This window comes from Schistocerca gregaria, chromosome 2 (genome assembly GCF_023897955.1).
Source record: "Schistocerca gregaria isolate iqSchGreg1 chromosome 2, iqSchGreg1.2, whole genome shotgun sequence".
Taxonomy (NCBI): Eukaryota; Metazoa; Arthropoda; class Insecta; order Orthoptera; family Acrididae; genus Schistocerca; species Schistocerca gregaria.
This window is the reverse complement of record NC_064921.1, coordinates 875598684-875625012: the sequence shown is the minus strand read 5'-3', so window position 1 is coordinate 875625012 and position 26329 is coordinate 875598684.

Sequence of the window (26329 nt, the reverse complement as noted above, 5' to 3'; positions counted from 1 at the left end):
AATTGAGTATGTGTTACAGGACGATCGGTTTTTCTTTAGGAACGGTAAATGCACCACAGAGACTGTTCTGACGTTGCGGTTGATAATGGGAGAAAGACTGAATAAATATCAAGTACGTTCGTAGGATTTGCCTACCTGGAAAAAATGTTCGACAACGTAAAATGATGCAAGATATTGAAACCTCTGAGAAAACTAGTGGTATGCTATAGGTAAAGATATGTAATGTACAATATATACAAGAGCCTGAGTTCCTTGCGTAATGCTTTGATTTTATGTGGAGGTGTAAACGTTTATTTAATTATCTGATTTTAAGCATATTATTCGTTCTCATCTTGGTTGTCCACCAGCTAAACACAATTCTGGGTGTTTCTCTGGATCTTTTTTTACTGAGTAATCGATGTTTTCTTGTGTAAAGGGAATCCACATAAAATTATTCTACGATTTCCTTCCGTTCCCATCGCTTCTGCGATGTATAGATCGAATAGCAGGGGCCGGAGTCCTGATTAATATCGATACCCGCTGATCATATATTGATAACATCTTTAATGGCCTTCCGTATTCACTCGCTATTGGGGAGGTTTTCCTGTGAGCAACACCGATTGTTTCTATTGCTGAAATTTAACCGCCATGCGGTGCAATTAATATTTTAGTTGACATCAATTCGAGTGCACCAGTGGAATTTTCTGACTAGTGGCCGTCTGTGTTCCGGTTACCTGCTCTGGCCAGTAACGTAATTTCAGGCAACGTCCTTTCCTCATCTGTTGTCGCTGTCCAACATGGTGTGTAATTTTGACAGCTAATACATACTCCGTTGTAGATTTTCCCGTTTCTAACCTTTTCTGTTTGAGTTCTCTTGTACTGATTGATGGGAATCAAGTCGTTGTGTCGATCGGTCCGTGGCTGTCGCCTGGTTGGGTTCCGACGGATCAAGTGTAGTTGGGCTCACCACCCGTCTCGCCTAAGTGAACGAGGGCAGACCGACCTCCCTGGAGGCTTCCGAGTGCCGTTGTCTTTATTGTCTTTCCCACCGGTGATTAATCATCTGTTTCAGCTTCTTAAAATTTAAGGCTCATGGCCATTTTTTCTTTCTTTTCCTCAAAAATTTTGCAAAATTATTCTTATAATTATCTTTCAAGCTTAAACATTGCGACCTTCTGCCTTTAAAAGATTATGGTAATATATTTTAAAATTTTGAAACTTAATTGTGGCCTTCAGCCACTGGTATTGCATCTTGCATATGTTTGTTCTATCTGCTTTGCCTTGAGGCTTTCCACTTAGCCGTGATATATGTTTTTTATTTATTTTATTTGTTTTTTAATTGCTTTTTTATCTGGCGGATTTGAAGATTTTTTGTTTTTAATCATTGTGGCCTTCTGCCTTTAAAGGTCTATGGCAATACAATCTAAAATTTTGAAACTTAATTTTGGCCTTCAGCCATTTGTATTACACCTTTCATATGTTTGTTCTATCTACTTTGCTTTGAGGCTTTCCACCCAGCTGTGATAGATATTTTTAAAATTATTTTATTGCTATTTTAATTTGATTTTTATCTTGTTGATTTGTTAAGAACTCTTGTTTGGAGACCTTCAGCCGTGAAAGAGTTGCATTTGATAAAGGCTCGGCTATGTGCCGCTTGGGTTGTAAATGTGTTATTAAATTACAATAAATTACAATTAGAAGGTGAAACTGACCCCAACCTTATTTAGCCCTTTCCACAATCCTAATTACATATTCTTCCCAGCGGGTTTAGCTCGCGTATCACATTACTTATTCCGGGATGGTAGACACAGATGTGAAAGAGCTACAACGTGCTTGGTACACAATATGGAGATCCCTCCTTGTGGTAGTCAGACGTGTGCTCGACGAGAATCTCGACGACGAGTATGCCTGCCGTACGCTCCCGTGTAGTCCATCAGGTCGCTGTCACAAACGAATGCGCCACAAATCTGGACATTAGACCATTCGACCAGACGGGCACATATTCGTGCTTTCTGTGCGCTGGCTTCATCACTTCCTATGGTGCTTCGACTACTTCTCTTTTTCAGGTATCCACTGGGCTCTGCAGCACTCAACAGGAGGCTCTTCTTCCACCGTGAGGCCCTCAGGGACTGCCCTCTCCCAGTTAAGTCCGATGCTGTCCCCGCCAATTCGCACCATCTTCAGTACATTGTAGCCATGCCAGCCTTTTCTCAGGAGGGCGGTGCAGGTCTTCATCCTTCCTATGTTCTGGGTGCTTGAGACAAAGTGATGGTTTTCTCTTCCTTTCGTTCAGGCAACGTAGCTCCTGATGTCCTCCAACATGTGCCTTCAACATCCACTTCTATGCCATCTTCTCATGGTCCTGTCCACACCTCACTTTTTGTGACGTCTTTCGAGTTCCTTCAGGGCTTCATACCACTCCTTCCTATTCTCGTGCTTCTGGTCATGCCTTACCTCCCTTGATGTCCTCCCAGTCCCTTTAGGATCTGCTACCGGTCTTTCCTCTTATGGTGTTCCCCCATACGTCATTCTGTGGCGTCGTTCTCGTCTTCCTCCCGAAACTCTTTCAGTCATCATACACGATCTAGAAGCCAGAATTACTTGCACTGTTACAGGCCCACTGTCGGATCTTTGGCTACGATTTTTAAGGCGCTACATCGCCGCCTCATAAAACGCCCATAAAGGACTACGTGGAAGGCCTAGACCTTTGGCGAGGGAGAACTTCATTCACATTTAATTTTACACAAACTTTTATTCATGTAAACAATTAATTCAAATAACATTCGCAATGCAAAATTTTGTCAATGAGTGGTTACCAGATATCTAAACAGGCACAAGTTTGTCCTTGTGGCAATAATGCTGATATAGATACAATCAGTGAAAGCAACAAACTAGGATTAAATAACAATTCTCTGAACAGCTTGTCGTTATAGTGATTACTAGTTAGACGTCAGGAGACAGGAGACGATTTACGCTAATACAGCTTTCTGGGGATTATTGTATCATGATTAACAGTGAAATGATAGGGATCAATCGTTACAGATCAAACGGCAGAAGCCAGCTTGCTTTAATGCAAATTTCATGGGATTATAGTAACGGGATTACAATAAAATGTTTTCAACGTTAAGTATCTAGATGACTAGAGCTAAAGACAAACTGAACAGCGACAAAATTGTCTTACAGACAATAAATGACATGTTTCGAAATGGATTTGTAACTGAATAATTAGAATAAGCAACTTTAAACATACAAGTTTTTCATCTGAAGCAAGACTTAGCTACCGCCTGAAAAGCACAGGCAATAATTCCATATACAGAAATTCTTTTTAAGTTTGTGAGCCTTGGATCAGTCAACGACACTTATAAAGATATCTGAGATCCAGGCACCAGCCAGGTGTAGACATGTACGCTATACACAACAGGCAGCTTGCACAACGTTGCCCGACCACCAGTTGTCATTCCGATCAATAATGCAAACTGTACAAGTTTCAGACCGACTTTGTCTCACAAAAACTTCCTCAAAATTCAGAACAGCAAAATGTTACAGGGTATATCTCGAGCATAAACATCGGCCGCGATGGCCGAGCGGTTCTAGGCGCTTCAGTGCGGAACGGCGCGACTGCTACGGTCGCAGGCTCGAATCCTGCCTCGGGCATGGATATGTGTGATATCCTTAGGTTAGTTAGGTTTAAGTCGTTCTAAGTTCTAGGGGACTGATGACATCACATGTTAAGTCCCATAGTGCTCAGAGCCATTTGAACCATTTTTGCAGCATAAACGGAACCTTGGAATGTACTAAATAAGAAAGACACGCAAGAGCCGAAGGCTTTTATTAAACCCACATCTCAGGCCTCAGAGATACAACTAATCGTAAGAAATTATGATCCTATAAATCGCGCGTCTCATTACAATAACAAAGATCCAACGACTTCAGGTTCATCACAATCCTATCCTAATAAACCCAAGGTAGTGCGCTTAGAACAATATTAAATAAAACAACATCAAGTTAGTACCAAAACACGTTAAACAAATTGCCACTGCCTCCGAACAGTAACCAAATCGTACTCAAACCACAGGTATTTTAAACAAGCAATTCAAATCAAACTATCATAAGATTAGCTCAAGGAAAGGCACCAAATGATAATTTAGCCTTAGAATAATTTCGATTCCTTGATGGACCTACAGGTTTAAGACTGCGGGGAAAGATCTGGCGGAATGACCATACATTGGGCATCGGCCTGTTCTATGATACACAGTGCTTTCTGAAACAAACACTAAGATTAAGAACTAACACTCAGTAAGCTTGAAGTTTTAAATGGTAAACCAGAATATCGACGCAATCAGATGCCAACGCGAATTGCTACATTCAGAATGGCACAACAAGTATGGGCGAACCATAAGATAAATTTTGCACAGAGTTTCGTGACCGAGAATCAACCAGTAATCCGTCTCAGGTTCATCATACTTGCAACACGGAGGGCAGAAAATGTGTCTCCAACGAATGACGTAAATACAACGATGGCACGTTATTGCGTCTGTTGAAGTCCGTGTCCGGCAGCACCGGAAACGTAAGTCATGAGTCAGGACCCCCAACAACACATAATGAGCTAACGACTACCAAACTTCTTCGATACGCAGTCCATCCCAAAACGCCTCCAGCACAGCCGGCGCCGACCAGAAAGGATCTTATCGTAGCGACAGTCTTCGTCGCCTAGGTAGCCTCTCTACATCTACATTTACATGGATATTGTGCAAATCACATTTAAGTGCCTGGCACAGGGTGCATCGAACCACCTTAACAGTTCTCTATTATTTCAATCTCGTATAGCACGCGGAAAGAAAGAACACCTGCCTCGCACATGTGACCTCCTAACGCATGCGCCGTAAACCGCCAGTACAATTCGCATGGGTGGAATTCGATATAAATACCATGACTGCATCAGGTCTCTTCAACACTTAGTATGCTCACCTGAGGATGGCCGCACGTCTCTAGGCCGAAATATCGTGGCAGAATGTTGATGCGATCCGGCTGCAAACCCGAAAATTACTGGAAGAAGATATGCGCTGGGAAAATTTTAGAAGCCACATCAAATACCTCTACGAGGAGGCGATGGTTCAGGATATCCGCAGATTGGGTGAATTACGTGCGAAAAGAGGCAGGTTGCTGTGCTTCCTTAATTTCTAATAGAAATGTAGAGACAATAGTTTGATTCCAACGTTTGCTAGAGTTGTTCACTTTATTAATAGCGTTGCTGCAAATAAGATTAAGCACAGGGCAAGTATGGCCTTGGTTAGAGAACGAATCTGTTTTGCACGTCCAAAGTTAGAAACGGTTTCCAAGGATTTATTTTATGTACATCTGAAGATTGCGGTAAGATGTTCCTTCCTTAGTTGGGATTGAATTGATGGTGTAACTTGGGCCAAAGCGAACTGGGCCCACAGATGTAGTACATATAGACAAAGTACTAAGTTTAATCGTCTCGCAACACGTAAACCGCAAGAAGCCTCTTCTGGGCGATCCGTTGCGAATCTCACGGAGAAATTGTTTTACGATTCGACGATGTCAGTGCTTGCGAAAGGTTTAAACTTTGCTCCAACATCTTCTCTTCCCGTGGAGTCTGCAAACGAAGTTCGTTGGGAATCGTGTCGTACCTTGCTGAAATGTGCGCCGCAACGGAGTAACATCTCTCCAGCCGAAAGAGCTGCTCTGCGCAACCTCCGTGAAGATATTGGTACGGTCGTACTCCCTGCTGATAAAGGTAGTGCTACACTCGTTTTGACAAGGGAAGCCTATAACGAGAAGACATATAGTCAACTAAGTGATTGTATGTGCCGCAAAATCGATGAGGACCCAACGAGAAAAACAAGAAAAACTGTTACTCTTTTGAATGGTAGTTCTTTACCTAAACAAGTTACCGAGAGGCTGAGAGCGCACAATGCTGTTCCACCAAGACTGTATGAGCTGCCCATGTTTCACAAGGATGGAGATCCAGTATGACTGATAGCGAGTAATAGTGGTTCTCCTACTTATTCGACTGCAAAACACCTGGCCTCCTTACTCAAGCCGTATGTGGGTAAGTGCTGCCACAACATACGTAATTCCAAGTATTTTATCAATCGCTGGAACACTGATAATCTCAGCAGCGCGGATTTACTACTTAGCTTCGACGTGGTCTCACTTTTTACCAGAGTTCCTTTATTTGACTCGCTACATCTTATTGGTAACTTGTTCAGTAATGATTTGACGGCTTTGTTTGAACATACTCTCTCCTCAACTTATTTTTTATTTAATAAAGAATTTTTTTGAACAAACTGACGGTGTAGCCATGGGGAATGCCTTATCCCCTGTGGTGGCCAATCTTTTTATGGAAGATTTTGAGGAGAAAGCTCTTGATTTTTCCGTCTAAAAGCCCGCGGTTTTTCTGGCGGTACGTAGACGATAATTCCGTTGCATGGCCTTATGGCAGATAAGAACTGGAAAAATTCCTTTGTCATTTAAACTCTTTACATGAGAACATCAAGCTTTCTATGGGGACTGAGAAAGATGGGACTTCACCTTTTCAAGATGCGTTAGTACGCCGTAAGAATGGTGGGTCTATGAGTCATTCGTTGCACAGAAAACCCACACATATAGAGCCATATCTTCAAGCATCCAGCTGCCATCACCCCGCACGAACCGCCAGTGTTCTCAGTACTTTAATTCATCGGGCGCTTGTAATATCGGATGCTGATAGTCTTCGCGAAGCATTAGCGCACCTGAAGAAGGTCTTGCACAATTATAATAACAAGAAGCAACGCTCTGAGGAGACTGCTGACGGCTATAAAGCAACTGCGTTCCTTCCACATGCCGGGAACGTGTCTTCTAAAATAGGCAGACTGCTTAGGAAGAATAATATTAATGTCATCTTCCGTCCACCAGCAAAGAGCTGGGCCTTAGTCGGATCCGTTACAGTCGATTTACAATTGAGGAAGGCGGGCGTTTCTAAAATTCCCTGTGAGTGTGGCTCTGAACATATAGGTCAGAGGACAGGAACGGTCCAGGAACGCTGTGTGGAACACGAAAGACACAACTGTCGGCGGCAACCTATAAAATCAGCAGTGGCAGAACACAGCATTTCCATGGGACATTCAATTGCATACAATAATTCCAAAATTTTAGCACCTGTTTCCAGCTTCTGGGACTCTTTAATTAAAGAATCCGTGGAAATACGTCTTGCTGATAACTTAATGAATCGTGATGACGGCTTTCAGTTGGATAAAAAATTGTTCAATTATTGAAATTATGCGGTCACAACGGAATCGACATGCTCAGTCGATACTCAGCGATTAGTTTGTTTTTACTTCAGCACTGAGCGCAGCACACACTACTCGACTGCCTCGCTCGTGTCACCTCCTAACGCATGCGCCTTAAACTGCCAGTACAGTTCGCATGTGCGGAATTTGCTGTAAATACCATGACTGCATCAGGTCTCTTCAGTGTGGCTTTCGACCTTCCTTCTCTGCCGAAGACCAACTCCTATGCCTCACTCATCTCCTCTCCCTCCACCTTAACTCCAGTCCCTCCGCCATTTTTGTCTTCCTCGACCTTGGAAAGGCCTAGGACCGTGTCTCGCAAAGCGGTCTCCTGTTTAACCACCGCACCTTCATCCTTCCTGTCAACTACGTCCGTCTGACTGCCTCATTCTTCTTCCGCCGCCCCTTCTATGTTACCATCCATAACGCTGATTCCCGCACCTTCTACCCCTCTGCAGGTGTGCCCCAGGGCTCTGTCCTCTCCACTCTCCTCTACATCCTGTACACGGCAGATATGCCCCAACCCTCCCTCCAGTACACCTCCTGCAGTACCCCAATGACACTGCATACCTTGCCCTCGCTCCTACCCTCCAGCGGTCCCAACGTCTTCTCCAGAATTACCTTGACCTTTTTGACACATGGCATAACCAGTGGCTCCTGAAAACCAGTCCTTCCAAGACCCAGCAATCATCATAGGTCGTACCACTCGCTCCTTCCATCTCCTTGATGTCTCCCTTACCTTCTACACTCGTCCTGTCCGCCTCTCCCCCACCCTCACCTACCTTGGCCTCACCATTGACCGTCACCTCACCTGGATCCCTCATCTCCGCTCTATCCAATCCAAAGCCCACAACCACCTCCGACTCCTCAAAAACCTCTCTGGCCAGACAAGGGGATTGAACCCCTCTACCATTCTCCATACCTACAAATCCTTAATCCATCCCATCCTCTGTTATGCCAGTCCCATTCTATAAGTCCCTCCAGATCCTTGAGCGCCATGCACTTCACCTCACCTTCCATATACGCCTCCCGTCCCCCACGTGGATCTTCTATGACCTGATTCCTTTCCCCCATCTGCCCCTATTCCTCGAACATATCCACATCCTCTACACCTCCCGCCACCTTGATCCACCTCATCCCCTGGTTGCTCCTCTCAACCCCTGCCCTCTGCTGCGCCTTCACTGTTGGTTCTCCCCTACTGTCCATCTCTACACCCTTCATCTCCTTTCCCTAGGTGGCTTCTGTCAACTCCCCCTCCCAGATGATATCCTCTCTCTCTCCATTTATCCCTCCTGTCAACTCCCTCCCCCTCCCTTCCTCTGTCCTTTTCCTGGGCTCCCTCCCCCCCCCCCTTCAATCCTCTTTCTATTTCCTTGCCTACCCTCTGCCACCATTCTCTCCCAGGAGTCCTTTTGCATTTCCCTCCTCTGATTTTCCCCACACCCTTCGGGGGGCATCGAAATTCAATAAAGGAAAAAAAAGGGGGCAGGTCTCTTCAGTACTTCGTCTACTCGTCTAGAATGGCCAGACGTCTCTGGGCCGAAATATCGTGGCAGAATGTTGATGGAATCCTGCTGCAAACGCGAAAATTACTGGAAGAAGAAATACGCCGGGAAAACTTTAGAAGTCAAGAACACCTAATACTTTTACGCTGGGAAAATTTTAGAAGTCAAGAACACCTAATACTTTTTCGTACGAGCTCTGATTTCCCTTATTTTATCATGGTGATCGCTTCTTCCTATGTTCGTCGACGTCAACAAAATATTTTCGCATTGGGAGGAGAAAGTTAGTGATTGGAATTTCGTGAGATGATTCCTCCACCTCGAAAAACGCCTTCGTTTTAATGATGTCAATCCCAAATCCTGTATCATTTCAGTGAGACTCACTCGCCTATTTCGTGATAATACGAAACGGGATGCCCTTCTTTGACCTTTTTTGATGTAGTTTGTCAATCCTATCTGGTAAGGATCACAGACAGCGCTAAAGAATTGTAAAAGAAGCCGGACAAGCGTAGCGTAGGCAATCTCCTTAGTAGATCTGTTACATTTCTTAAGTGTCGTGCCAATAAAACGCAGTCTTTGGTTAGCCTACCCCACGACATTTTCTGTGTCTTCCTTCCAATTTAAGGTATTCGTAACTGTAATTCCTAGTTATTTAGTCGAATTCACGGCCTTTAGATTTTTACCGATTTATCGTGTAACCGAGATTTAACGGACTCCTTTTATCACTCTTGTGAATAACCTCCCACTTTTCGTTATTTAGGATGAATTGCCAATTTTCGCACCATACAGATATCTTTTCTTAATCGTTTTGCAATTGGTTTTGACCTGCTGATGACTTTACTTGTCATCTGTAAACAACCTAGGATGGCTGCTCAGTTTGTTCCCAATTCGTTTATATAGATGAGGAGCAGCAAAGGACCTGTAACACTGCCTTGAGGAACGCCAGAAATCACTTCTGTTTTACTCGATGACTTTCCGTCAGTTACTACGAACTGTGAGCTCTCTGACAGGAAATCACAAATCCATTCACATAACTGAGATCATAGGCACACAATTTCACTTCAAGCCGCTTCTGTGGCACAGTGTCAAAAGCCTTCCGGAAATCCAGAATTTTGAAATCCTTTGTCAATAGCACTCAACGCTTCAAACGAGTAAAGAGCTAGTTGTGTTTCACAAGAACGATGTTTTTTAAGTCCTTGTTGACTGTGTGTCAGTAGAGAGTTTTCTTCGAGGTAATTCATAATGTTCGAACACCATATAGGTACCAAAATCTTGCTACATATCGACCTTAATGATATGGGACTGTAATTTAGTGGATTACTCATACTACCTTTCTTGGATATTGGTGTGACCTGCTCAGCTTTCCAGTCTTTGGGTGTCCACCACACAACCATACGCTGTAACTGACTCCGCCTCACTCCGCTCGTTCGCTCGGCATATCCTGTCTCGTTCACCTCGAGGTCGCATCACGAGCCGGAAGGGTACGATCTTTGGAGGAGAATCGATAGGACCAAAGCATGCACGGCTCGACATCTACGCTCAGCCATATGTGTCGATTTCTACAATGTCATCCAGCCTGATAATGATGATGACGCATTACAATTGTTATGTGCAAATGAGATAATGTTTCAATACTGGGCTGTGTTGTTTTAGTCAGTGAAGCTTATCTATTGTGTATCTTGCAACATTCCGAAGCTTTTTAGTATAAGTTCTGCAACAAACATCATCAAACATCACCTGCGTTCTTCGTAATATCTTCTTCCTCGACGACTTTTGAAGCCGATTGTTCCATTAATATTACTTAACATAAGTGGTGCAAACACAGTTTAATTTATCTAGCAGCTGAAACGAAAATTTTCGACAGTCATTTCAGACTAAGCTGTTCGTCCCGACTCCACAACAGTCAATTAAAAAAGGCCCACAACATACCCAAGAGCTGGTAATTAAGTTGATGAATTCGCAGTAAAATGTACTATCGTGTGACTGTAACGTTGACAAACAGCGACAGAGAACCCAAATGCCGCCTCAGTACTGTCTCCGTGCGTTGCCTCTAGAATGTGATGCTCAATAAATCCTCGATGCTCTCGGAACTTCATACCACAGCTTTTCATTTTTAATTAAAATTCCCGACAGTCCCCCAGCCCTCAAGTCAACCACTTGGTTCAAACTATCGCTGATGAGGCAACGTCGCTGTATGATTAATTAGGAAAAAGGATATATCCTCAGACTAAAATTAAACGCTCTTCATTTTATAACACCATGATCGATTTGGAGGCGTCTACAGTCTGAGGCAGTTCCTTTCTTACCCCTCTTCATCTACTTCTACATGAATATTCTGCAAATCACGTTTAAGTGCCTAGCAGACGGCTCATCGAACCACCTTCATAATAATTCTCTATTTCAGGACTCTCGAATAGCACCCGAAGAAACGAAGACCTATATCTTTCCGTACGAGCTGTGACTTCCCTTATTTTAATATGGTGATCCATAAGGACGCGTTCCGTGGTTAAGTTTATTACTGTTTCCTTAGTTTATGCGGATTTGTCATAATAATAATAGTAATAATAATAACAAAACTTACAATAATAAATCTAATCTTATAATAATAATAATAATTATTATTATTATTATCATTATTATTAGATTTACCCTATATTTCTCCTTGTTACATTTGTGTAACATCGGGAACCTATAACATTATTTCCACTATAAATTATGTTCACGAGAGTTTCTGGTTTGCAGTTATGTAACAACGTTTGGAATACATTTGATTTCACTGCACCAGAAATTTATTGTGCCAGCTTGTTTGCTAACAACATTACGGCGACCCCACTAAGGAAAGGTTACATGAAGGTCAGTTCTTTGATTTTCAACAATAGCCTACTTCTTCTTTTTTTCTTGTGGTAAATGCAGTAAGTTGTAAGTTGTGTATCAGAATCGTTTCCGTTCACATTAAAATGCATAAATGGTTGAAAAGTGAATTTTGAAGACGAAACAGGGTTTAACAAAATCTCAAATTAGTGTTGTGTCAACAGGTCATTCAGCTTCTAGTGATATGTGTCAATCGGAATATTGGTTCGATGAGCCCTCTGCCAGGCACTTAAATGAGATTTGCAGAGTATCCATGTAGATGTAGATGTAGAAGTGAACCGAGTTTAAATAAAATAGAGAACAATGATCATTACATTAGGTTTGGATTTTCATGTATAGGTGACAAGGACTGCGCATGGGCACAGTGTGTTGTTTCCGACGATATTCTTGCTAACAGTAATCTGAAACCTTGTTTACTTAAATACCATTTAGAAATTAAACACGTAAACAGATCTGATGACTTTTTTTTTACTCAAGTTAATGAGTGGAAAAATGATTTAATTACTTTCGTCTCCGTTACAAACGGTGACAATCAGAATGATTGAAGCGCCTTGTCGCGTTAGCTACCGAATTGCTAAAAATGCAAAACATCATTCAATAGGTGCATATTTAGTATAGCCATGTCTAAATGATGTAGTACAGTGCATTTTGGAAACTTTCACAAAAAAGTCAATACGGTACCAATGTCCGACAATATCATCAGCCGTCAATATGCGTAGGAAATGAAAATTTGGAAAAGAGTTCGTGTCAGTCCTTCCCTTGCGATTGAACTCGACAAATTAACTGATGTTGCCAATTCAGACATTTTGTTACTTTCTGTTCATTATACTGATGGGAAGTCTGTAGAAGAGGAGCTACTACACTGAAAACCACTAAAAGAGAGAACTACGAGAGAAGATATGTTTAAGTTAACCGACGAATACTTTCGTGTAAATTCGATGGGCTGGACTCGCTGTGTAGGCATTTGTTCAGATGGTGCGAAATCTATGATAGAGCTCTATGCTTGGTTTGTGGCCAATGTGAAATCGTTAGCACCCAACGCTTCTTGGATACACTGTTCCATTCATATACAGGCTCTTGTTTCTAAACGATGGAGTGAAAATAATTAATTTTATTAAGACTCGTCCTACAGATTCACATATCTTTGCAGTGTATTGTGAGGAAATGGGAAGGATTTAAAAGTGTTTATTGTCTCATACTGAAGTTAGGTGGCTATCTCGAGTTAGAACTGTTTCAGACTGTATAAGCTTAAAGGGTTTCCTCACCAGCCATGCCTTTCACAAAGCAAAGTGCGTGGAAGATGAAATCCAGCTTCAGACTTTAGCTTATTTGGCAGACATTTTCTCAAAAACTAACAGTTTAAATATATCTCTCCAGGGGTCAGATATAAACGTTTATATTGTGCAAGACCATATCGAATCATTTATTAAGAATCTTAATTTTTTGGGAAACGTGTTTCAGTAGGAATCATTCAGTAGGAATGAAACCGAGTGTTTTGATACCCTTCACGACTTCTTGCTCGAAAACCGTATTTCTTTGGATGAAAACGTCGAAAACATGGTTACATAACATTAAAGGGACTTGGGAAATCCTTTAGAAAATGTTTCCCTGCTATGTCCAATAATAACAATTACAGCCGCAGTCCCTTCGAAGAGACAACAATTTTAGAATCGAAATTAAGCGTAAACGAAATTTCCACTGATACTAACTTACAGGTTTTTGGAGCTGTTGCATGAGCATACTGTGAAAGGAACCTAATTGGTATACAGTCTGGATCGGAAGACCCGCATTTCTGGATTATTTACTTAGCCTCCTTTGGTAAAGGAATTTCTGAAAGCTGTGTTTAGTAACTGCTCTAGTAGCACTGTCATCGACAGTATTTCCGTTGCTATCGCGCAGAGAAGGCATTGTTTGAGTCTTCCGCCAGCGTAGCGTACTTTACATACGACCAAAATCTCCTTGGACTTTCTGCCAGGTTCCGAGACAAAGTTTTGTTGTGGAGCTATTATGAGAATCTCGAATTGAAGTCGGCGATAAATTTTGAGCTTGTGTAAAATATCGCCAATAACGGGGATTTTGAGTTCGCGTAAATTTTGTATGCTTATTTCTTTGTTTCTGCAACAGCGTTCTGACCTGTATTGTGTACCACTGGGGATCAGCTGCGTCTATTGTTAATTTATTTGCTATATATCTTCAATTGCTATCGACACTATTTCTTTGAATTCAGGCCAAAAAACGGCCCTGAGCACTCGACAAATTGACTGATGGGACTTAACATCTGAGTTCATCAGTCCCCTAGAACTTAGAACTAATTAAACCAAACTAACCTAAGGGCATAACACACATCCATGCCCGAGGCAGGATTCGAACCTGCGACCGTAACAGTCTGTATTCAAGCCACATCGAATCTACACTTACATTGTAAATGTGGATGGAGTGGACATTGTATCTCAGGAAGGCGCCAAGCGAATTTTTATCTGTGTTTTGATTAAGTGTAGTTTTATTATCGGGAGATTTGGGAATACTGTACTAAGTCACGCTACGACAACCTGTGTTCAGTAATACCTATGTTCATTTTGATGCTCGTTATTAGCTCAGGATTATTTCTTGCTAAGTGAGTTTTCAGAACCGTTTACTATTCGAATGGGATCATGAACTAAGTGCTCGAAATAATTTTCAGAGAATGCGATTAGCACAATTTTGGATAATGTTTTTATGCTTACCTCCGAATTTAAACATCTATTTTCGTCAACATATCTAGGGTATAATAAAATCACCACCAACTACAGTATAATTGTATGAATCTGGTACGAGTTTAAAATTAGAGTCGATTTTTCTTTGAACCTTTTAGAAATAGTATCGTCTTAGTTGGGAGTTCGGTAAAATGATCTAATTATTGTTTTATTCTGGTGGCCAAGAATGACCTCTACCCATACTGACTCTCAGGAACTACACACTTCACTTACACTAAAAGAGGAACAGCGACATCCACGCCACTACAAATTGTGTTTAGCCTGTCCTATCTGAAAAGCGAAACGTTCTCTGCACAAATCTGATCTCCGGCTTTAGCTAGATTTTACTGCCTTCAACGATTTGAGCGTCAGTGCTTTCTATTTGTTCTTGAAGCTCTGACATTTTCCCAACACAGCTACAGTTAACAAATGTTATACGGATGGTTCCTAGATCGATATTCTTCCTGTATTCTACCAGTACCCTTTGAGACTGAAGCCCTTTCTGTGTTTCCCCAAGACCCTCTAACCTAAAAAACCGCCCAGTCCACGCCACACAGCCGCTGATATCCGCGTAGCTGTCTCCTGTGTGTAATGGACTCTTGACTTGTTTAGCAGAACACGAAACCCCACCACCTTAAGGCGCAGGTTGAGTAATCTGCAACCTACAAAGTCGTAAAACCGTCTGATTCAGACCCTCCACTTAGCTCTGTATCAGAGGTCCGCAATCGGTTCTGTCGACTATGCTGCAAATGGTGAGCTCTGCTTTCATCTCGCAAACAAGACTGGCAACCTTTACCACTTCTGATAACCACCTGAAACCAGAAATAATCTCTCCTGATCCAAAGCGACAAACTTCATTGGTACCGTCGTGTGTCACCAAATGCAGTTGGGTGCATTCTGTGCTCTTGATGATATCCGGAAGAACCTGTTCCACATCTGGCATGACTCCACCCACACGGAAGGCATGTTGGCTTTCTTTACCTCTTTGGCAACCATGTTTCTAAGGGCTCCCTTAATGAGCCTAACATTCGAGCTCCCAATTACCAATAATCCCACCCTCTGTGACTGCCCAGTTCTTGCAGGCTGAGAGGTTTCCTATGAAAAAGGACAGGTGACTGCATCTGGCTGAGCGACAGTGTCGCCACAGACAGCAACTGGAACATGTTAGTCAGACTAACCAGGGAGGCTTTACGTTCGGCCCCCTGGGAAGTCTTTCGCCACCTGACACGCCCTCAGGCGATCTTCCACACGACCACTGGGGAGGGATCAGTCTCATTGTAAGCAGTAACTGGGATGGTCACTGTCATGGACCAATCAGCAGACTCGGAAGTCGTGCTAGACATACGTTGGATCCCCACAGCTGGCACCAAGCAGTGATGTCCATCCACTGAAGCCTCAATCTCTGTACACGAAGCCATCACAGCCTGGAGCTAAGAGGGAAGTGTCACTATCTCGGCCCACATATTACTTTTTTTTTTTTGGTCATCAGTCTTCTGAATGGTTTGAAGGGGCCCGCCACGAATTCCTCTCCTTGCTATGCTAACCTCTTCATCTCAGAGTAGCACTTGCAACCTACATCCTCAATTATTTGCTGGATGTGTTCCAATCTCTGCCTTCTTCTACAGTTTTTGCCCTCTACAGCTCCTTCTTGTACCATGGAAATCATTCCCTCATGTCTTAACAGATGTCCTATCATCCTGTCCCTTCTTCTTATCAGAAATGTTCACATATTCCTTTCCTCTTCGATTCTGCACAGAACCTCCTCATTCCTTACCTCATCAGTCCACTTAATTTTCGACATTGGTCCGTAGCACCACATTGCAAATTCTTAGTTTCTCTTCTGTTCCGGTTTTCCCACAGTCCATGTTTCCATACCAAACAATGCTGTACTCTAGATGTACATTCTCATAAGTTTCTTCCTCAAATTAATGCCGATATTTGATATTAGTTGACTTCTCTTGGCCAGGAATACCCTTTTTGCCATTGCTGTTGATATACTCCTTGTTCCATCCGTCATTGGTTATTTTACTGCCAGGTAGCAGAATCCCTTAGCTTCATCTACTTTGTGACCATCAATCCTGATGTTAAGTTTCTCACTGTTCTCATTTCTACTAATTCTCATTACCTTCGTCTTCTTTGATTTACTCTCAATCCATACTCTGTACTCATTAGACTGTTCATTACTTTCAGCAGATCATGTAATTCTTCTTCATTTTTACTCAGTATAGCAATGTCATCATTGATATCCATTCATCTTGAATTTTAATTCCACTCCTGAACCTTCCTTTAATTTCCATCATTGCTTCCACGAATACAGATTGTACAGTAGGGGCGAAAGGCTACATCCTTTTCTTACACCCTTCTTAATACGAGCACGTCTCTCCCTATAGCTTACCGTACTTTTCTCAGAATTTCGAACATCTGACACCATTTTACATTGTCGAATCCTTTTTCCAGGTCGACAAATGCTGTGAATGTGTGTTGATTTTTCTTTAGTCTTCCTTCCATTATTAACTGCATCGTCAGAATTGCCTCTCTAGTGCCTTTACCTTTTCTAATGCCAAACTGATCGTTATCCAGCGCATGTTCAATTTCGTTTTCCATTCTTCTGTATACAATTATTGTAAGCAACTTGGATGCATGAGCTGTTAAGTAGATTGTGCGGCAATTCCCGCGCTTCTCATCTCTTACCGTCTTCGGAATTGCGTGGATGATGCTTTTCCGAAAGTCAGACGGTATGTCACCAGACTCAGAAATTCTACACACCAACGTGTATAGTCGTTTTGTTGGAGTTCCCCCAATGATTTTAGAAATTCTGATGGAATATTATCTATCCCTTCAGCCTTATCTGATTTTAAGTTGTAGCCTCCCCCTCTCTTATAGACCTTAATGACAATGAAAAATTAAACCGCGTGTACCTAATGGAAATTTGGGAAAAGCAATCGTCACCGAAGTTAATCTCTCGGTAAAGAGGGAAGAAAGGAAAAATGCAAATGAAATTGGTGGAAATTAATTTTGAAGAGGGGTAAAGTTAATAATGAAAGTAAATTTGCGGTCGTTACGTTAACAATTAATTGGCGTTAATTAGATATTTGAGATTTGGGGAAAATTACGGTCGCCAGTCCTATGGACTACTACTAAAATAACTGAAAATCAAAGATTAATGCACATATATTTAGCACTAAAGGCGTGGCAACTGATGGTTGACACGTGTTTTGTGAAAACTGAATGTTCGTCAGAAGTAATAAATTTCGCTACACTCCGACTTAATTTAGCAAAAGAATTAATAAAACAGGAAAATTGAAATTTAATTTAGTGACTGAAATTAATAGTTAACTTCGTTTCTGAACAACTACTAAATTCAATAAAATAAGGTTAGTCTTGGGCTACCTCAACAATCATTTCAGAAGCTACTCGAATCTACGCAATTTAAAAATAAGAGATGTAACTTTGAACTTGAATTAAATGATTCTCAACAATTAACAATAGTAAAATTTAGTACGTACCAAGCTCGGCTGCAGTCACAGGTGAGCTAAAATATGGTAAGAAAACTCGCACTCTTAATTTGTGTTTGTGTAATCTAAATATTGTAGCCAGCTATGAATACTTTAACTGAATTTTGAAATTAAAGCAGTGAAAAGGAATGATATTACTTTAATGCTGGAGTTTGAATTTGAACGACACTCCGGTTCATTCCGGAAAAGGAAGGGACCCTGCTTGGTAATGCAATTGGGACAATGAGCACGAAAGGTTCATGCTTAGTTGCTGTAATTTTGTGATGCAACAATTTTAAAAGCTGAGGTCTGCCATGCAGTTCTAAAACTTTACGTGCTTTCAGTCTTCCTTGTTGGTTGATTGAAGGTTTGAAGTCGTCGATCGAGGAGGTGGCGACAGTCACTCATTGTCGGCCGTCGCTGTTGCAGAAACTAGATGTTGGCGCGCCTTCTTCTCGACACGGTCACCAGGCGAAACGGGCTCTCGATGTGCGCCAGCTAATGCTTCCCGTCCGCGACACCGTGTCAGAAACTATCATAGCAAGTCGAGCGCAATTACATGCTGCCAAACCCCGAAAGCGCGGCAACTCGCGGGAGCGTCACACAACACACCTGCTCCACTCCCTCCTCCAGCCAGACTACGACCAATCGATGTAAAAGGAGCTAACCTTATCGGGAGGAGGAAGCCATGAGCGAATGAGTAATAGTTCGGTTAAGACGTCGTTTGGTTGACCGTCGTTCACATAATCTACGCTCTACTACGTGTCTGCTGTAAGACAAAAAAACGACAAACCATGAAGGAGTTACGCGAACTGGTCACAAATCAATAGTCAAACAGACAGCGATGGAAAATGCAAAACTGTAAACTTTGGCGACCGATGGATGAATGTGTGATGCTGCAGCACAGTTTCTCCTCGCGGCTGGCAGGGATAGTAAACAGGAGTCATGTTGATATCAGGGCATAAAGTCTATGCGAATTTCATTTTTCTGTACTGAGCTGAACAGTAATTACGCCTCCCAGGCAGACGCGTGAACAACATACGCAGATGTCAACATTTGAGAGAGGACGCATAGATGGGTTCAAAGTAGCCAGTTGGAGTAATCGCCGAATCGATTCGACATTTGAGTAGGAGACATTCCATTGACCAACGATGCTGGTAGGAGTGAGTGAACCATGTCCGAACACAGCGTGAGAAACGAAGTAGTCGCAGTGAGAGACGAGATAACTTGAAGACGGAGCAATTGTCAGAGAGGCACTCAGAGCCCAAGACTCATCATTATCATCGACCCGACGTGCAACTGGTGCTTCAGTGACCACAAGGACCATTAATGGGAGGCTCACAGAAAGGGAGCTGAGCTCACGGAGCCCCCTGCGCCGTCTACCGTAGACCTCTATACGCCAACAAGTCCATTTGTACATTCAGCCTGAGATCTGACTGACTGGGATAGAATTGTCTTCAGTGATGAGTCTCGCTTCGAACAGAGTCCCGATAACCAGTGAAGAGGTGTCTGAAGATGGGCCAGACAGCGGTAGCGTACCAACCTGAGTGTCGCCTGTCTTACGGCACGACATCCAGTAGTGACGGTCTGCGGTCCTTTTTCATTTCATAGCACGAGTCCTTTAGTTGCCATCCGCGGCACCCTTACGACAATGCGTTTCGTCAACGTTATTACGTGGCCGTTTTGTTATCCTCCATGGCACGCCATGCTGGGCTTAGATTTCACCAAAATAATGCCCGTCCGCACGTGGCGAGAACTTCTACTGCTAGTCTTCGTACTTGACAAACCCTTTGTTCGCCAGAAAGGTCACTGGAACCCTCTGCAATTGAGAACGTTTAGAGCATTATGGGCAGGCACCGCCAACCAGCTCAGGCTTTTGACGATCTAGACCAACTCCACAGAATTTGGCATGATATCCCTCGGGAGCATATACAACAAATCGACCAGTCAGTGCCAAGTTGAATATCTGCTCGCATATGGGCTAGGTGTGAACCAGTAACTTATTAACTTGCTCAATTCTCTTGAATAAATCAGCCAATTTTCTGAAACTATAATCATGTTTTTGTCTGTACATGTGTGTCACATCACCGAGTTCCATCCCATTCGATAATTTCTTTGTGGTGCTTAGTTTCCTTGTTTTCTTTTTTGTGTTAAGAGTATATATATATATATATATATATATATATATATATATATATATATATATATATATATATATATATATATATATACTGCCGGGTGATCAAAAAGTCTGCATAAATTTGAAAACTTAATAAACCACGTAATAATGTAGATAGAGAGGTAAAAACTGACACACACACTTGGAATGACATGGGGTTTTATTGCAACAACAACAAAAAAAAGACGCATGAAAGATCTCTTGCGCGCGTCGTTTGGTGATGATCGTGTGCTCAGCCGCCACTTTCGTCATGCTTGGCCTCCCAGGTCACCACACCTCAGTCCGTGCGATTATTGGCTTTGGGGTTACCTGAACTCCGGACATGCTTTACAGTGCTGTTTACAACATTATTCCTCGACTACAGCTATTGTTGAGGAATAATGGTGGACAAATTGAGCATTTCCTGTAAAGAACATCGTCTTTGCTTTGTCTTACTTTGTTACGCTAATTATTGCTATTCTGATCAGTGAAGCGCCATCTGTCGGACAGTTTTTGAACTTTTGTATTTTTTTTATTCTAATAAAACCTCATGTCATTCCAAGCATGTGTGTCGATTTGTGCCTCTCTATCTACATTATTCCGTGATTTATTCAGTTTTCAAATTTATACTGACTTTTTGATCACCCACTATATATATACAGCTGTGTTTCAGACTGACAGCTGCTTCCTACATACACTGCTTCTGACAGTAAGCACGAAGAGAGGCTTATTTATTCCTGCTGCTGCTAGGTGGGGTGGTGCTTAATGTCTGTTTGTTCAGGAGTCCAGCAGTAGCCCTTAGCGTGCACTCACACTGGCAGTTGTATAGCTTTGCTTTTAGTAAGGATGAGGGGGGGGGGGGGGTGGCAGTCAACTACTCCAGGCTTCTTGCCTACTCGCCAGACGGCAACACTGACAGAGTGAACCATGTGGGACAGGAGGCCATAATGCTTGTTGTTCGTTTTAAATAAAGATGTAATTGCTCCTTTCCTATCTCCTTGTTGGAACAGGGGCTACCAAAGTAGTTTGTTGATGTACTTTTACAGTGTGTCTGTGATCAGCAGTGTCATTTTTGTCATGTAAATGTCTGGAAAAACGTTCCCGCATAAATCGGCTTTTTTTTTTAAATTGCTCGCCGTTTTTACAAATGTTCAGCAATACCATAATGTCGGACATACCTTAAGCAGCGTTACATTGATGTCATAGTGTGTTGGCCGTATTGTGTCATAAATTATAATATTTAAGGTAAGGATACCTCAAAAAAGGTCTGGTGGCGGCACTGGGTCATAAATTATAGGGATAAAGATACAGCTATGTTTTGACTGTGTCATGCGTTTTTTGATCACATATTGTACTAACCAAGCCCGCTCGGTTGGCTGTGCGGTCTAACGCACGGCTTTCCGGGCGGGAATGAGCGCCTGGTCCCTGGCACGAATCCGCCCGACGGATTTGTGTCGAGGTCCGGTGAGCCGGCCAGCCTGTGGATGGTTTCCAGGCGGTTTTCCATTTGTCTCGGCGAATGCGGGCTGGTGCCCCTTATTCCACCTCCGCTACATTATGTAGGCGATTGCGGTGCAAACAAGTTCTCTACGTACGCGTACACCTCCATTACTCTACCACGCAAATATAGGGGTTACACTCGTCTGGTGTGAGACATTCCCTCGGGGGTCCACCGGGGGCCGAACCGCACAATAACCCTGGGTTTGGTTTGGGGCGGCGGAGGGCTGAAGTGGACTGCGGTAGTCGTCGTGGGTCTGTGGACCACTGCGACTGCGGCGGTGGCGGAGCCTCTCCGTCGTTTCTAGGTCCCCGGTTAACATAACATAACAACCAAGATTAAGCTAAATTCACATGGTTGCCAACTTGCACTATAAATTAAAGCCTTAAAGATAAGGCTGGTGTAAATACAGAGGTTGCTATGTTGCGACACTGGCGTACATACTGGATCACAAATTATACCATTAACATAATTGGGTCATAATTTAGGTGCTAAATATAAATGAAAACTCTGGCAACGATGTAGGCTAGGCTAGCTCTCCCAGCCAATAGGACAGCTCCCCATCCTCCATTTCTGAATTTCTCACCATTTATGCTTCACCCAAATGGGCTAGAAGAGTGGGTGCTAGGATGCAGTCAGCCAGCCCCCTTACTGCTAGTAAATTATATCTTTCGTAGGGGTCAAGAGAAAAAGAGAGATTACAATGCCTACAGATGCGTAAATGTCATTTCTGCCTCCCTGAATATACAAATGGATTAGGCCCAAAAATCTGCAACAATAGTACAAAATATCGCTCACCTTGCAATGAACAGTGGTTTGTGGAGTATATATGTAGCGTAGGTGATCTTGTGGAGGTATAACTTCCTCTTCTTCTGAACTTTGAACTGACTTACAACGTTTACAAAACATATGTTTTACGACACATAATAAATTTGTAATATTCCCTACAATTATGCTACATAGAGGAAATCTGATTTGTTTTTAGATTATCAATTCATTTACAGGGGGGTCATTGCAGACGTGAAAGATTCGTGATACGAGACGAAACCGTCTCCCAAAAATATAACTTAATCACATATTCTTTTCTTTTCACATCCAGCTACACTGTCGAACATATACAGGAAATATCTCTAGAAGACATTTGTTTAGACTGTGTTGCTATACAGAACTGAAACATGGACACTCGAGAAACAGAAAAACATATAATAACAGCCTTCGAGATCTGATTCTATTGCACAATGCTCAAGATTTCCCGGATAGACAAGATATCAAACAAAGAGATGCTCCACAGAGTGAAGGAAAAGAAGCCATGTCTTTTGAAGCTTATCCATCACAGAAGGTACACATCGATCAGCCATATGCTGAGACATGATTGTATCTTTCAGAGTGTTGTGTCAGCTAGCGTGGGAGTCAGCAGCAACACAAACAAGAAAGCAGAGAAGTTGCAATGACCAGTGGCAGGAATCCAAAATGATCTGTACATAACACTTCGAGATTAATACTACTTTATTTCTAAAAATGAAAGAAACATACCTTAACTGCTTGTCATGACATGGCTTGATATGCTTCTTGTACCTCTTGCATGCTGTTACTTTTATACTCTATTACCACTCTCTATCACTACTCGCAGAATTTAAGATAAGTGTCGTCTTCCTATCACTCACTACTGATGCTCTCGAAGCCTGCAAACGAAATGGGCTAGACCATCGATTGGCTGTTGGTTATGTCAGCGTTACAGGAGGAGCTGTCTTCCTTGAGGTATGGCGCTGCCGCTCATTCCTTTGGCTCGCAGCTCAGTCAGCGCCTTTTCGTCTTTCTGATGACGTTTCGCGGCGCTGCCCTGATCGGTATGCACTCGATGCTGTAGGACGGCACATAGAGTATCACTGAAAGGACAGTAGAAGGGAAGAATACAAGAGGCAGACCGCGACTAGATTACATAGACCACAATATTGAGGATACCATATGAACCACCTATACCAGAAATGGATGGCGAGTTACTGCTAATCGACCTGATGATTGAAGGCCTACCAAGAAGAAGAATTCTACTTGTGAATCACCTAATCATACACTGGCACTCGTTATAACTGGCATTTTCACTCATAAACAGTCGAATCAGAGGCATCTCTCCAGCAGTAGGTTGCATCATCCTTCTCCCTGTTGAGGCTTGATCTCCAATCATGCGTTAAGAAGCGTTTTTTGTTGGATTTCTTCTAATCTCTATCTTCATCTGTGGTTTCTACCCTCTACAGCTCCCACTACTATCATGGAAGTTATTTCCTAATCTCTTAAAGCCTGTCCTACCATCCTCTCCCTCCTTCTTGTCAATGTTTCCCATATATTGTTTTCCTTCCCGATTCTCTGGAGAACCTCCTCATTCTTTATCTTATCATTCCACCTAATTTTCAACATTCTTCTGCAGCACCACTTCTCAGATGCTTCAATTCTCTTCTTTTCTTGTTTTCACTCAGTTTGTTTCATTACCAAACAATGCTGTGCTCCAAACGTACATTCTCAGAAATTTCTCCCTCAAATTAAGGCCTATGTTTGATACTAGTAGACTTCGCTAGGGTAGCATTGCCCTTTTTCCCAGTGCTAGACTGCTTTTTGTGTCGTGGGTGGCACATGATTTTTGATTTATACAAGCTACAAGAACGATGCGTCCACGTTTACTGTGCACTTAACAATGAACAACACTCCAAATAGGTAGTAGCGCTTAATGCAGTCTTATAAAATATATTCATATTCACAAAAAACATACACCTTGAATGACATGAGATAGGACATTCATATCCACATAACATGCATGTTCTGCAGAAATGATTAGCATTTCAATCACTTGGGTTCAGCATGTTGCTTAGTAGGCACAGGGTCCGCCATGGGCCCTGATAACTTGTTCCATACGTGATGGCATCGACGCATATAAGGTGCGAATGGCGTCCTGTGGTATAGCCAACCATGCTGCATTCACCTGGTTCCAAAGTTCATCTATGTTTGTCGATATTGGGTCACATCGTTTCACCATATCCCACATATTTTCGATGGGTGACAAGTCAGGTGATCTGGCGGTCCAGTGCAAAGGGATGACGTCTTGTGACATCAAGAAAGTACGGGTTCATGCAGCAACATGTGGCCGAGCATTGTCTTGCTGAAAAATGGCGTCTGGTATGTTGTGCAGAGTGGGTATGGCTATGGATCACAGGATGTCATTCATGAGGGACAAACTGGCCACAGTCTCCTGGATAAGCAGCACCTGTCATTCGTGGTTGTACCCAATCGCCATAAGGATATGAGGTAGCTCTGTATGTCTTGTTTTGATTTAGCTTCATTTGTCTGTGGTGAACCAAAATGCGGCCATAATTTTCAAATAAACACATTATCTGACGCAATTCCTGTCCCCAGTGATGTCGTTCCACACACCATTGCGTCTGGCGTGTTTCTGTACATTCGTCAACGGTAGGCGGAGAAGTGGACGACGTACGTGTTAACTATGCCGTAATAAACGGCGACGGACTTTCACCACCCATAGTGTACGCCGCGTTACACCGTTACACTGCTGCGCCAAAGACGTGGAAGACACAGATTTATTCTGTAATGTCATTCGGATGACGTATCGATCATCTAGGAGGGCGGTTCATGTGGTGCGACCTGACCCATTACATCCTTCTGTACGGCTTTCCGTGAACCATTCGGCACACACCCGTTGCAGTGCCGAAACACTTCGTCCCAGCAGCAGTTTCCCGGATGGTGCATCACATCCTCTCATGGCAGTAATCCGGCCTCTTTCAAACTCACTGAACTGACGTTACGGTTCGCGCATTCGCTTGTGAGGCGTCCTGCACGTCTTCTCAAGTCACGCTGATCCATTACTTTCGGTTTTTAGCGACAACGATAGCCGCAGGCACATTTTACCTGTAGGCGCTGTTGCGCCGCGATATCCATGTTGACCTTGAATCCTAAGGGCTGATGTGATTCAAATGTTAATAATTTCTGCAGAACTTACTAACGTACATGTACTGTGAATGTGAACATCCTATCTCTAGTCGTCCAAGGTGCCATGTTTTTTTTTTTTTTTTTTTTTTTTTTTTTTTTTTTTTTTTTTTAACATGAGTATAACATGTGAGGCCTTCAAAAAGTAAATTACACATTAGTATGGTAGGCCAAATAAGTTTTATTGGGTGCTACATTACATTTCAAAGTGGTACAGGCACATAAATATTTTCACGCTCAAAGTGTCTATAAATGACGGTGGGAAAGCTGGAGCAGTCGTTCACTTCCTCACCGTGAGAAAGCCGCTCCTCGGTTACGGAGTCATTGTGTGTGAACGTCGTCGTCGACGGAAAACCTGCGACTGTTCTGAATCAGGTCTTTGACTGTCTGGGAACTGTCGTCTGTGGTCGATGTCAACGTCGATGGGCTTCCTTCCCGATTTGTCCCCAATAATCGCACAGTTTTGCCTACATACCGTTGCTCGGCCTCCACTGGCACGACAGTTTCATGACAGGCAACGAGCAACGAGGCCCTATGGGATTAGCCTACAGGACTGCCTTTTTCGAGATGGATATGGCTGACCTCGATGTTTTACGTCTGGTTGGAGCATATTTCCACCTTGCCTCCTCCAGAGACACACACTTGTTTTAGATTTGACTAATTTTAACAATGATAGTACGCCAGATTCTACATTCCAATCTCTGTTTTCTAACGTTTTAGATGTGCATCACGGTTTTACGGTTTTATGGCTCCATACAAAGGAATTCCCTTGGCTGTTCTGTAGTGTTCCCTGAGAATGGTACAAGGATTCGC